Source organism: Orycteropus afer, unplaced genomic scaffold (genome assembly GCF_000298275.1).
Source record: "Orycteropus afer afer isolate SDZICR_OR568_19922 unplaced genomic scaffold, OryAfe1.0 scaffold00015, whole genome shotgun sequence".
Taxonomy (NCBI): domain Eukaryota; kingdom Metazoa; phylum Chordata; class Mammalia; order Tubulidentata; family Orycteropodidae; genus Orycteropus; species Orycteropus afer.
The window spans coordinates 18,348,459-18,358,802 of record NW_006921602.1 but is presented as its reverse complement, the minus strand read 5'-3'; the positions used below and the strand labels follow the sequence as shown (position 1 = coordinate 18,358,802).

General features: G+C 40.7%; 1 pseudogene; it reads right to left on the bottom strand.

Moving 5' to 3' along the window:
- Positions 1-1,665: 1,665 nt before the first annotated feature.
- LOC103212323 lies at positions 1,666-6,767 on the bottom strand (annotated as a pseudogene).
- Between the last annotated feature and the right edge of the window lie 3,577 nt (positions 6,768-10,344).

Here is a 10,344-nt window from a genome sequence, read left to right as displayed (position 1 = left end):
AAGATCCATCTGTTTTTTGCACAGGCCAAATAGATGAATTAAATGGGGATATGGTGGGAATCACCACCCCTGCATCCTTCAAGTCCTTGATGGTGGCAGTAATCTCTGCAACCTCTCCAGAGATGTGGTATTGCTTTTGATTTATACTATTTTTGTAGGTAAAGGCAGTCCTAATGGCTTCCACTTGGCTTTTCCACCATAATAACCCTTACTCCACATGTCAAGGACCCAATGTGAGAATTCTGCCAATTGCTTAGTGTATCTATTCCAATTATGCATTCTGGAACTGGGGAAATCACTACAGCATGGGTTCAGGGACCCAGTGGACCCACTGTGAGATGCACCTTAGCTAAGACTCCATCAATAACTTGACCTCCATATGCCCCCATTCTGACTGGTGGGCCACAATGACACTTTGGGTCTCCTGGAATTAGTATCAGTTCAGAGCCAGTGTCCAGTAATCCCTGAAAAGTCTGATAATTTCCTTTTCCCCAATGAACAGTCACTCTCGTAAAAGGCCTTGGATCCCTTTGGGGAAGGCTGGGAGAAAGATTGACATTACAAATTTTTGGTAATGAAGTAGGGTCCTTTCTCAAAGGGACCCAGCCTCCCCTTCATTCAAGGGGTTGTGGGTCTGTAAACTGACTCAAGTCTGGGAATTGATTGAGAGGCCATGACTCTGCATTCTGGTGATTCCATCTAGGGTGCTGTTCATGTGACCTAGAATTCTTCTGTCTTACAGATCAAGTAAATATTTAGTAGGCTTGCCATATATTTTACTACTAGGAACACCATGCGCAAATAGCCAATGCTATAATTTCACACAAGTCAAACTATTCTGATTACTGTTCTGACTCTGCTGTCTATTATGGTAACCATGCCCACCTTGCCTTTGTCAATTAACTGCTGCCACTTGGCCCCTACTACCTCAGAGTCTAATCAGCCCCATCGTAGTTAAATGTCTTAGTTCAATTAGGGCTGTTCCCACTGTCAAATCAGGTTTACATAAAATAGCAATCACAGCAGTCTTCAAGGATGCTGGAGTTCCCTTCACAAATTTATTCCTCATAGTACTGGTGAAAGGCGTGTCTTCTGGACTCTCCATTTCTGGCTCCAGGGGTCTAATCTGATAAATCCATTCTAACAGGCCAATTTCCCTCAGCCTCTGAATACCTTCTTCTACATTATACCAAGGAAGGTCTGGTACTTCAACTTGACTTAAGGTAGGCCACTGCATAATCCATGCCTCAGTAAGTCAACCAAATAAACTATTAGATCCTTTCCTAACCTCTTGAGCTGAGACATTGAATGAAGAATCCATACTTGTTGTTGTTGTTTGCCATCGAGTCGGCCCCGACTCATAGCGACCCCTCCTTGGGTTTCTGAGGCAGTATCACTACGGAAATAGGATTGCCCAACCTTCCTTCCAAGGAGTGGCTGGTGGGTTTGAACCGCCAGCCTTCTGGTGAGCAGTCAAGTGCCTTAGGCACTATGCTACCAGAGCTCCTAAATCATCTTTAGGGGGTTCCTATTCATGTGGGACTCACTTCCAGGGCAATTAAGTCTTCAACCTTTGATTGCAACAGCCTTCTGGGAAGATGAACACGTTTTGCAAGGCACACTAGTGTCAGAACGCAGTGCTTGGTCAAGAGGTCAAACTGCAATTCAGACTAATGTTCCAGGCTTTGAATCTTCATGCCAAAAGAGCCTCTGCTTACTACTCTCCAGGCCGTCCGTCAGCCGGTTTCCATTTGCACTGTCCAGTTGACTGGTCTCTGTGTCTGCTTGGAGAGGGCAAAAGATTGTACATATTGCTGTAGCCGCTGGTGTAAGGAGAATGTGCTGGAGTCTCATAGTCAGACAGCCCAACGGTTATCTGGGTTCTCCAGTTCCCAGAAGCATTTGTAGAAGACACTGAAGAGTAGGATGATGCCCAACTGCTTGGTGAACAAGGTACTTGTAGCCCAGCAAACCCCAGGCATCTCTGTGATCCCCTGTCTGAGTCAAAGCTAGTCTGTGGGCTGTGGCCCTGATCCTTTTGCCCAGAAGCCCGCTGGTACCAGCCATGCAGGTGCTCTGCGACTAAGGCCTTGTGGATATTTTTGGTGATGTGCTCTGATTTAGCAGCCACCTTCCTTGGCAGCCAGAGAGTTGCATATGGGTTATGGGGCACCCGGTCCATCTCGTCTTCATGAAAGGATCTACTGTAGTCCCTTTGGTGGTCATATCCATAGTGGGCTGAGGACCAGTAGGAAGGATTGACACTGTACTGTCCTTCAGTGTCACTTTCATAGACACAGCCACCACTGTAATAGAGATCACACTCTGCATATGGTGTATATCCTGCAATATAGTAACTGGAAGAGGGTTGTTCCTGACTCTGCGTAGACGCCATTCCTCAGGCTATCCTTCTGTGCTAGGTTGGGCATGCTTCCGGAATTGGAAGTAGGAACATTCTGGTTCTTTGACCTCCTCCGACCCCTGGACCGAGTGTCCAGAGTCTGAGTAGTGTAATACGGGCCGGCAACTGGCGTCATGCAGTAATATTTCGTGCTTGACTGGCTGGTGTAGGAAGACCCGTCATCGAAGATTTCAGTGCTGCTGCTTCTTTGGGATTTGGAGAGGGAGAAAAATGGCTTATCACCGTCCATCTCAGAGAGCAGGTGGGACTGGGACTCAAGGCTTCCACTCCGATGGCGGCAGTGCTGAGATGAAGGAAGATTCAGGTTCCAAGTGGCTGCTACTGTAGGCATTGCGAGTAAGAACTGGCATGGTGGGCATGCTTCATCCTCCCTGTGGCCGCCTCTGTAGAGTTTTGTAAGGGCTGCTGTGTGTCGATAGCATTTCTCTAGACTGCCTGGTATCCACAAACTGTTCATTGATGGACGACTTTCTGAAGTGGATTCACTCAATACCAAGAGACTTGAGAGTAGCTCCTTGTCTGACACTACCACCTATGATGATCCCAATGACTCCTTTACTCTAGCTGGGCAGCGATCAAGTTCAGTCCCTCATTCTCCAAGAATCCATACTTAGTGGGCCTAAATCAATAAACTCAGACTGATTCAATCTTACATTCCTTGCATCATTATCCCACACCCTCAGTAGCCATTCCCATACATATTCTCCAGGTTTCTGTCTGTACATGGTAGCAAAATCAAGTAGGTCTTTTCGGGTGTAGCATACCACCTCCTCAGTCATACTTTGTATTTCACCTTTTGGGGCTCACTTGGACTTAACTTTAGTTGTAGGTCTAGCAGCAACAATGGGTGGTTGAAGCAGTTCCTGAGAGCATTCAGGAATGTCTTCCATGGCCTCTGCCTCAGGCAATGACCCAGCAGGACCAGTTTGGCTAATTCCATCAAACTGAGGTGGAGGGGATAATGGTTTTACAGTAATCTGTTCAGATGGGAGGGATTCAATAGAATTTACAGGCTCCATATCCTGATCTTCCTGACTTGTTGTTGTTGTTGTTGTTGTTATGTCCTGTCAAGTCAGCCCTGACTCATAGCGACCCCTCCTTCAGTTTCCGAGGCAGTATCACTATGGAAGTAGGATTCCCCAACCTTCCTTCCAAGGAGTGGCTGGTGGGTTTGAACCACCAGCCTTCTGGTTAGCAGTCAGGTGCCTTAGCCACTATGCTACCAGAGCTCTTCTCCTTGGGTTTCCCAAGCAGTATCACTATGGAAGTAGATTGCCCAACCTTCCTTCTGAGGAGTGGCTGGGTGGGTTTGAACCTCCAATCTTCTGGTTAGCCCATAAATACACTGGAAGCAGGCCACACCCCTAGGGAAACTCCCTTTCAACGGATTGACTGCTCAAAACATATGTATCCGATCTCATAATTGGAACAACCCATATCACAATTGCTTTAAACCACACTGAATTATGGTCCAGTCAAGTTCACACACAGCTCCAACTATCACAGAGATAAATAAATTTACACTAAAGATTCATTAGTTTTTATAAAATAAAATACACTTAAACATTTATTTCCTAACCACATGCTAGGTGCTCTAGGTGCTACTTCAGCTCTGTCCTGTACGTAAATTCAAATGATATATATGTATATATATGTGTGTGTATGTGTGTTCATGTAAAAGGTTCTGTTACATGTACATCTTTATATCAGTGGGGAACTCATTTTACCTAAAGTAAAATGAGCACTGGTAATGATAGGAATACAGTTTACCAGTAGCATTCAAATTTCTTAAAATTTATAAATCATAAAATAAGAATGACATCCACTGTTAGTATATTTCCATTTTTATTACTGATAAAAATAATTTTAAGAAGTCAAATAAATAAATAAAATAAATATAAACATAATTCTTATCAGAGAGACAATTACATCTCATTTTTTAAATGGTATGATATATGGTAACTAAAGTGTGTTTTAAATCTTAAGAATTTCTGAGCTCATTTTGACTTCAACTGGTGAATCCATTTGTAAAAGAAAAGAAGATGTAGACATTGAAATAGGCAAAATACAATAATAAAGGTAATTCAGATGTGACAGTGGAAAATGGAGGTGCTTAAAAAGAAAATTTAGAGTATCAGATATTGACAAGAGTAGAATTATAAAATGTTATTACTAGAATGGTTTCCATATTCCTATAAATTAAATAAATTAACTCATTTCTGAATGTTAGGGTCTTCAAAATGATATGTATATACTGAAAATATGATCTTTTTTATTGGCTATTGCTATAGAAAAGGTCATAAGTAATGCTAGACATTATTAGGATTTAGAAGACATCATTTATTATACTTCAGAATGGACTGCTATATACAATCGTTATTTAAAAAAATATTGAACATGGGATGTAGTTAACTTTTAACATATTGGAAATACTATTAATTTTAAATTCAAATTTCTCTATTCTTAAAGGGAGTAGTGTCTAACCATTTTTTAAAAAATTTACACCCCTACCTAGAATTTAAATGTCAAACACAAGAAAGACAACCAATATAGTAAAAGAGAAATGCCTGAATATTTCTGAACGTATCTGATGCCATCATGCTAAAATAGGGTTCTTTTGCCTTTAATTTCTAATGTCCTCTCAGATTAATTCTTTTATCAATACTAGTACTATAGTTACTGTTCCTTCCTGCTCCATCATGACACCAACTTCTCATTTGACATGCTTTCCTGATCTGTGTCACTTGGGAGTGTGGGGAAGTTTTGTGTGCTTGTATAAGAAATTGCAAGAAGAGAATGAGTTAAATCCTCCTCCTGTTCTCCAAGGTTAGAGATGGTCTGATCTTAAAAATGGCCCACTCCCTCTGTTGATACTGAAGTTACATTCAAATTAGGTGAAAAATAAGTAGGAAATTACCAGTTGCATGTGCATTTTGGGGGGAGCTCTGGTGGTGTAGTGCCTAAGGCATTTGACTGCTAACCAGAAGGCAGGTGGTTCAAACCCACAGCCACTCTTCGCAAGGAAGACTGGACAATCTACTTCTGTAAAGATACCACCTCGGAAACCCAAGGAGGGGTCTCTATGAGTCAGATCTGACTCAATGGCAGTGAAGTTTTTATTTATTTATTTATTGGTATATTGCTCTTCTCTTCCCCCAAATCAGTAGTTGTCTCTATCTATCTAACAGTGCATTTTATACCAGGAGAATGAATGTGGATATGCTACCACAGGCCTGGGTGGTGCAAATGGTTAATGCCATCAGCTGCTAACAGAGAGGTTGGAGGTTTCAGTGCACCCAGAGGTGCATCAGAAGAAAGACCTGGTGCTCTGTGTCTGAAAAATCAGCCATTGAAAACTCTACGGAACAGCCTTCTAATCTGACACACATGGGGTCACATGAGTTGGAATCAACTCAACTGGCAGCTGGCTTTTTGTTTTTTATCATAGATACCTGGGTATGTCTACCAGCAGAGACCTTTCTAGGACAAGGAAAATAGGGATAAAATCAACCAGGTTCCTGTGTTTGGAGTGGTTCTAAACTGTCATGATTGAAGCAGCTGTTTCTACATGTACTCCCTAAAGTGGAGGATCCAGGGACACCACTTGTTGTTGTTATGTGCCGTTGAGTGGGACCCGACTCATAGCGACCCCTCCTTGGGTTTCCAAGGCAGTATCACTACGGAAGTAGATTGCCCTTTCTTCCTTCTGAGGAGCGGCTGGTGGGTTTGAACTGCCAGCCTTCTGGTTAGCAGGCAAGTGTCTTAGGCACTATGCTACCAGAGCTCACAGGGATACCACTAGTTGGTGCTAAAAACAGAATGGAAGCAATTGTGCACATTTGTAGAAATATCCTGTCTGAACTTGGTAGCCCTCCCTTCCTTTCTTTCAGACTTTAAAATCACCCCAAATGTGGTCTTTTGAAATATTTTTCCTTCTTTCCCTCTGTAGTACAACCATTATCATTGTTGTTTTATCAGGTATCTCTGTATAAATATAAATTCTTTTACTTAATTTAATATGTATGTATATATATATTTCTTACAGAGATGGAAGGGTGGGAGGTGAGAGGTTGAGGAGAATATCACATATTGCCTTTTGCCCCTACCCTTAAAAAGCCGTAATGATCTGAATGGAGGCCTATTTCACTAGACATATGATGAAGCTGTTACACCGTGCTTGTTGGTATATTGTGATTTTTGTTTTATTTTTTCTTAAAGTAGGTTTATCAAGGTATATTTTACAGAGATTAAATATTACACTTTTTAGGGGTTCTGTTTCTTGAACTTTGATAAATGGATACCGGTTGGTAAACATCACCACAGTCAAGATGTGGAATATTTCCATTGTCCTGAAAAATTCCCTATTGCCATTCTCCCATACTCAGACTTGGGTTCTTTGTCTCTATAGTTCAGCCATTTCCAGAATGTCATGTAAATGGAGTCATACAGTATGTAGCTTTTTTTTTTTTTTAAAAAGAAAACACCTTTATTGTGATTTGGGTGAAGGTTTACAAAGCAAATTCATTTTCCATACAGCCATTCATACACATTTTGTTTAATGACATTGACTGCAATTCCCCACAATGTAACAGCTCTCTTCCCACTTCCTCCCTGTAGTTACCTCTTCCCTGTGTCCCTTCCTATGCATTCCTGCCTCCTGAGCTATCTTCCTGTGCAAATACTGCCCTTCTCTTCTCCCATAATTGATTGTTCTAACGAGTGTATCTACCTGATGTAAATGTTCACCCTATATGCTTGCCTATTGTTTGGCTGGAAGCCATGGCAGTGAGTTCAATCCCAGACCTGAAGGGTACCTAGAGGCCATAGTCTTCGAGGTCTCACAAGGAGTATGTAGCTTTTTGAGTCTGGCTTCTTTCACTTAATATAATGCTTCTGAGATTCATTCACATTGCTTATGTATCAGTAGTTGCCTCTATTTTATTTTTAAGTCCATTGTATGGATGTTGTTGTTGTTAGGTGCTGTGGAGTTGGCTTTGACTCATAGTGATCCTAGTACCACAGAACAAGACACTGCCTGGTCCTGCACCAGCTTCACAATCCTTGCTATGTTGAGCCCGTCACTGCAGCTGCTGTGTCAATCCATCTCTTTGAGGGTTTTCCCTTTTTTCACTGACCCTCTACTTTACCAAATGTGATATCCCTCTCCAGGGACTGGTCTCTTCTGACAACATGACCAAAGCAGATGAGATGAAGTCTGGCCATTCTCGTTTCTAAGGAGCATTCTGGCTGCATTTCTTCCAGGATAGATGTGTTTATTCTCCTGGTAGTCCATGGTATTTTCAGCATTCTTTGCCAACACCACAATTCAAAGGCATCAACTTTTCTTTGGTCTTCCTTATTCATTGATTTCACATGCATATAAGTGATTAAAAGTACTATGGCTTGGGTTAGGTGCACCTTAGTCTTCAGAGAGAGATCTTTGCTCTCCAGCACTTCAGACAAGTCTTTTGCGGCAGATTTGACCAGTGCAATACGTTGTCTTCTGATGTCTTGACTACTGCTTCCATTGGTGTTGATTGTGGAACCAAGTATTATGAAATCTTTGACAACTTCAATCTTTTCTCCATTTATTGTGATGTTGCTTATTGGTTCACTTGTGAGGATTTCTGTTTTCTTTGGGTTGAGATATAATCCATAATCTATTACTGTAGCTTTTGATCTCCATCAGTAAGTGCTTCAAGTCTTCTTCACTTTCAGCAACCAAGGCTGTGTCATCTGCATATCACAAGTTGTTAATGAATGAATCTTCCTCCAATCTTGATGCTTCATTTATCATATAGTCACCTTCTCAGATTATTTACTTAGCATACAGATTGAATAAGTATGGTGAAAGGATGCAACCTTGACATACATCCTTTGCAATTTTAACCATTTAGTATCCCCTTGTTCTTTTCTAATGACAGCCTCTTTGTCCACACACAGGTTCCTTATGAACACAGTTAAGTGTTCTGGAATTCCCATTCTTCACAATGTTATCCATAATCTGTTATGATCTGCACAGTGGACTGTCTTTGCATAGTCAAAAGAAAAAAAAAATACAGGTAAACATCTTTCTGGTATTCTTTGCTTTCAGCCAAGATCCATCTGACGTCAGCAATGACATCCCTCATTCCATGTCCTCTTCTGAATCCATCTTGCATTTCTAGATGTTCCTTGTCAACATACTGCTGCAACCATTTCTGAATTACCTTCTGTGAAGTTTTACTTCTGTGTGATATTAATGATATTCTTTGGAATGAACTCAAATATGGATCTCTTCCAGTTGGTTGGCCATGTAGCTGTCTTCCAAATTTCTTGGCATAAAAGAGTAAGGGCCTCCAGCACTGCATCTGTTTGTTGAAACATCTCAATGGGTATTTCATCAATTCCTGGAGCCTTATTTTTGCCAATACTTTCAGTGCAGCTTAGACTTCTTCCTTCAAAACTTTTAGTTCTTGATCATATGCTACTTCCTGAAATGGTTGAATGTTGATCAATTCTTTTTGGTACAATGATTCTGTGTAGTCCTTACATCTTCTTTTGATACTTCCTGCACTGTTGAATATTTTGCCCATAGAATCCTTCAATATTGTAATTCGAGGATTTAAAGTTTTCTTAAGTTCTTTCGGCTTAAGAAATGCTGAGTATGTTTTGCCCTTTTGGTTTTCTAATTCCAGGTCTTTGCACATTTCATTATACTACTTTATCTTCTCAAGCTGCTCTTTGAAATTTTCTGTTCAGCTCTTTTATTTTGTCATTTTTTCTATTTACTTTAGTTACTCTCCACTCAAGAGCAAGTTTCAGAGTCTCTTCTGACATCCATTTTGGTCTTTTCTTCCTTTCCTGTCTTTTTAATGACCTTTTGCTTTCTTCATGTATGATGTTCTTGATGTCATCCCACAACTTATCTGGTCTTCAGTCATTAGTGTTCAATGCATCATATCCATTCTTTAGATGGTCTCTAAATTCAGGTGGAGGTAATCAAGGTTGTGTTCTGGCTCTTGAGGACTTGTTTTAATTTTCTTCAGCTTCAATTTGAACTTGAATATGAGCAGTTGATTGTCTGTCCTTCAGTCAGCTCCTGGCTTTGTTTTGACTAATAATATTGAGCTTCTCCATTGCCTCTTTTCACACATGTAGTTGATTTGAATCTGGTCAGGTCCATGTGCATAGTTGTCACTTATGCTGCTGAAAAAAAGTATTTGCAATGAATAAGTTGTTGGTCTTGCAAAATTCTATTATGCAATCTCCAGCATTATTTCTGTTACCAAGGCCACATATTCCAACTTCTTCTTTATTTCCAACTTTTGCATTCCAATTCCCAGTAATTATCAATACATCTTAATTGCATGTTTGGTCAGTTTCAGACTGTAGAAGTTGGTAAAAATCTTTAATTTTATCATCTCTGAAGGGGTTGGTCCATAAATTTGTGGTCTTCCTTGTAGGCATATGGATATTATCCTACCACTGACAGCAATGTACTTAGAATAGATCTTGAAATGTTCTTTTTGGTGATGAATGTGATGCCTCTTCAATTTGTCATTCTTGGTATAGTAGACCATATGATTGTCTAATTCAAAATGGCCGATACAAGTCCATTTCAGTTCACTAATGCCTAGGATATTGATCTTTATACATTTCATCTCATCTTTGACAATTTCCAATTTTCCTAGATTCATACTTCCTACATACCACGTTCTAATTATCAGTGAACATTTGCAGCTATTTCTTCCCATTTTGAGTCATGCCCCACCAGCAAATGAAGTCTCAGAAGCTTTACTACATTCACATCATTAAAGTTGACTCTACTTCGAGGAGGCCACTCTTCCCCACTGGTATTTTGAGTGACTTCCACCATGAGGGGCTCATCTTCCAGCACTATTTCAGGCAGTGTTTTGCTGTTATTCATGAAGTTTCCCAAT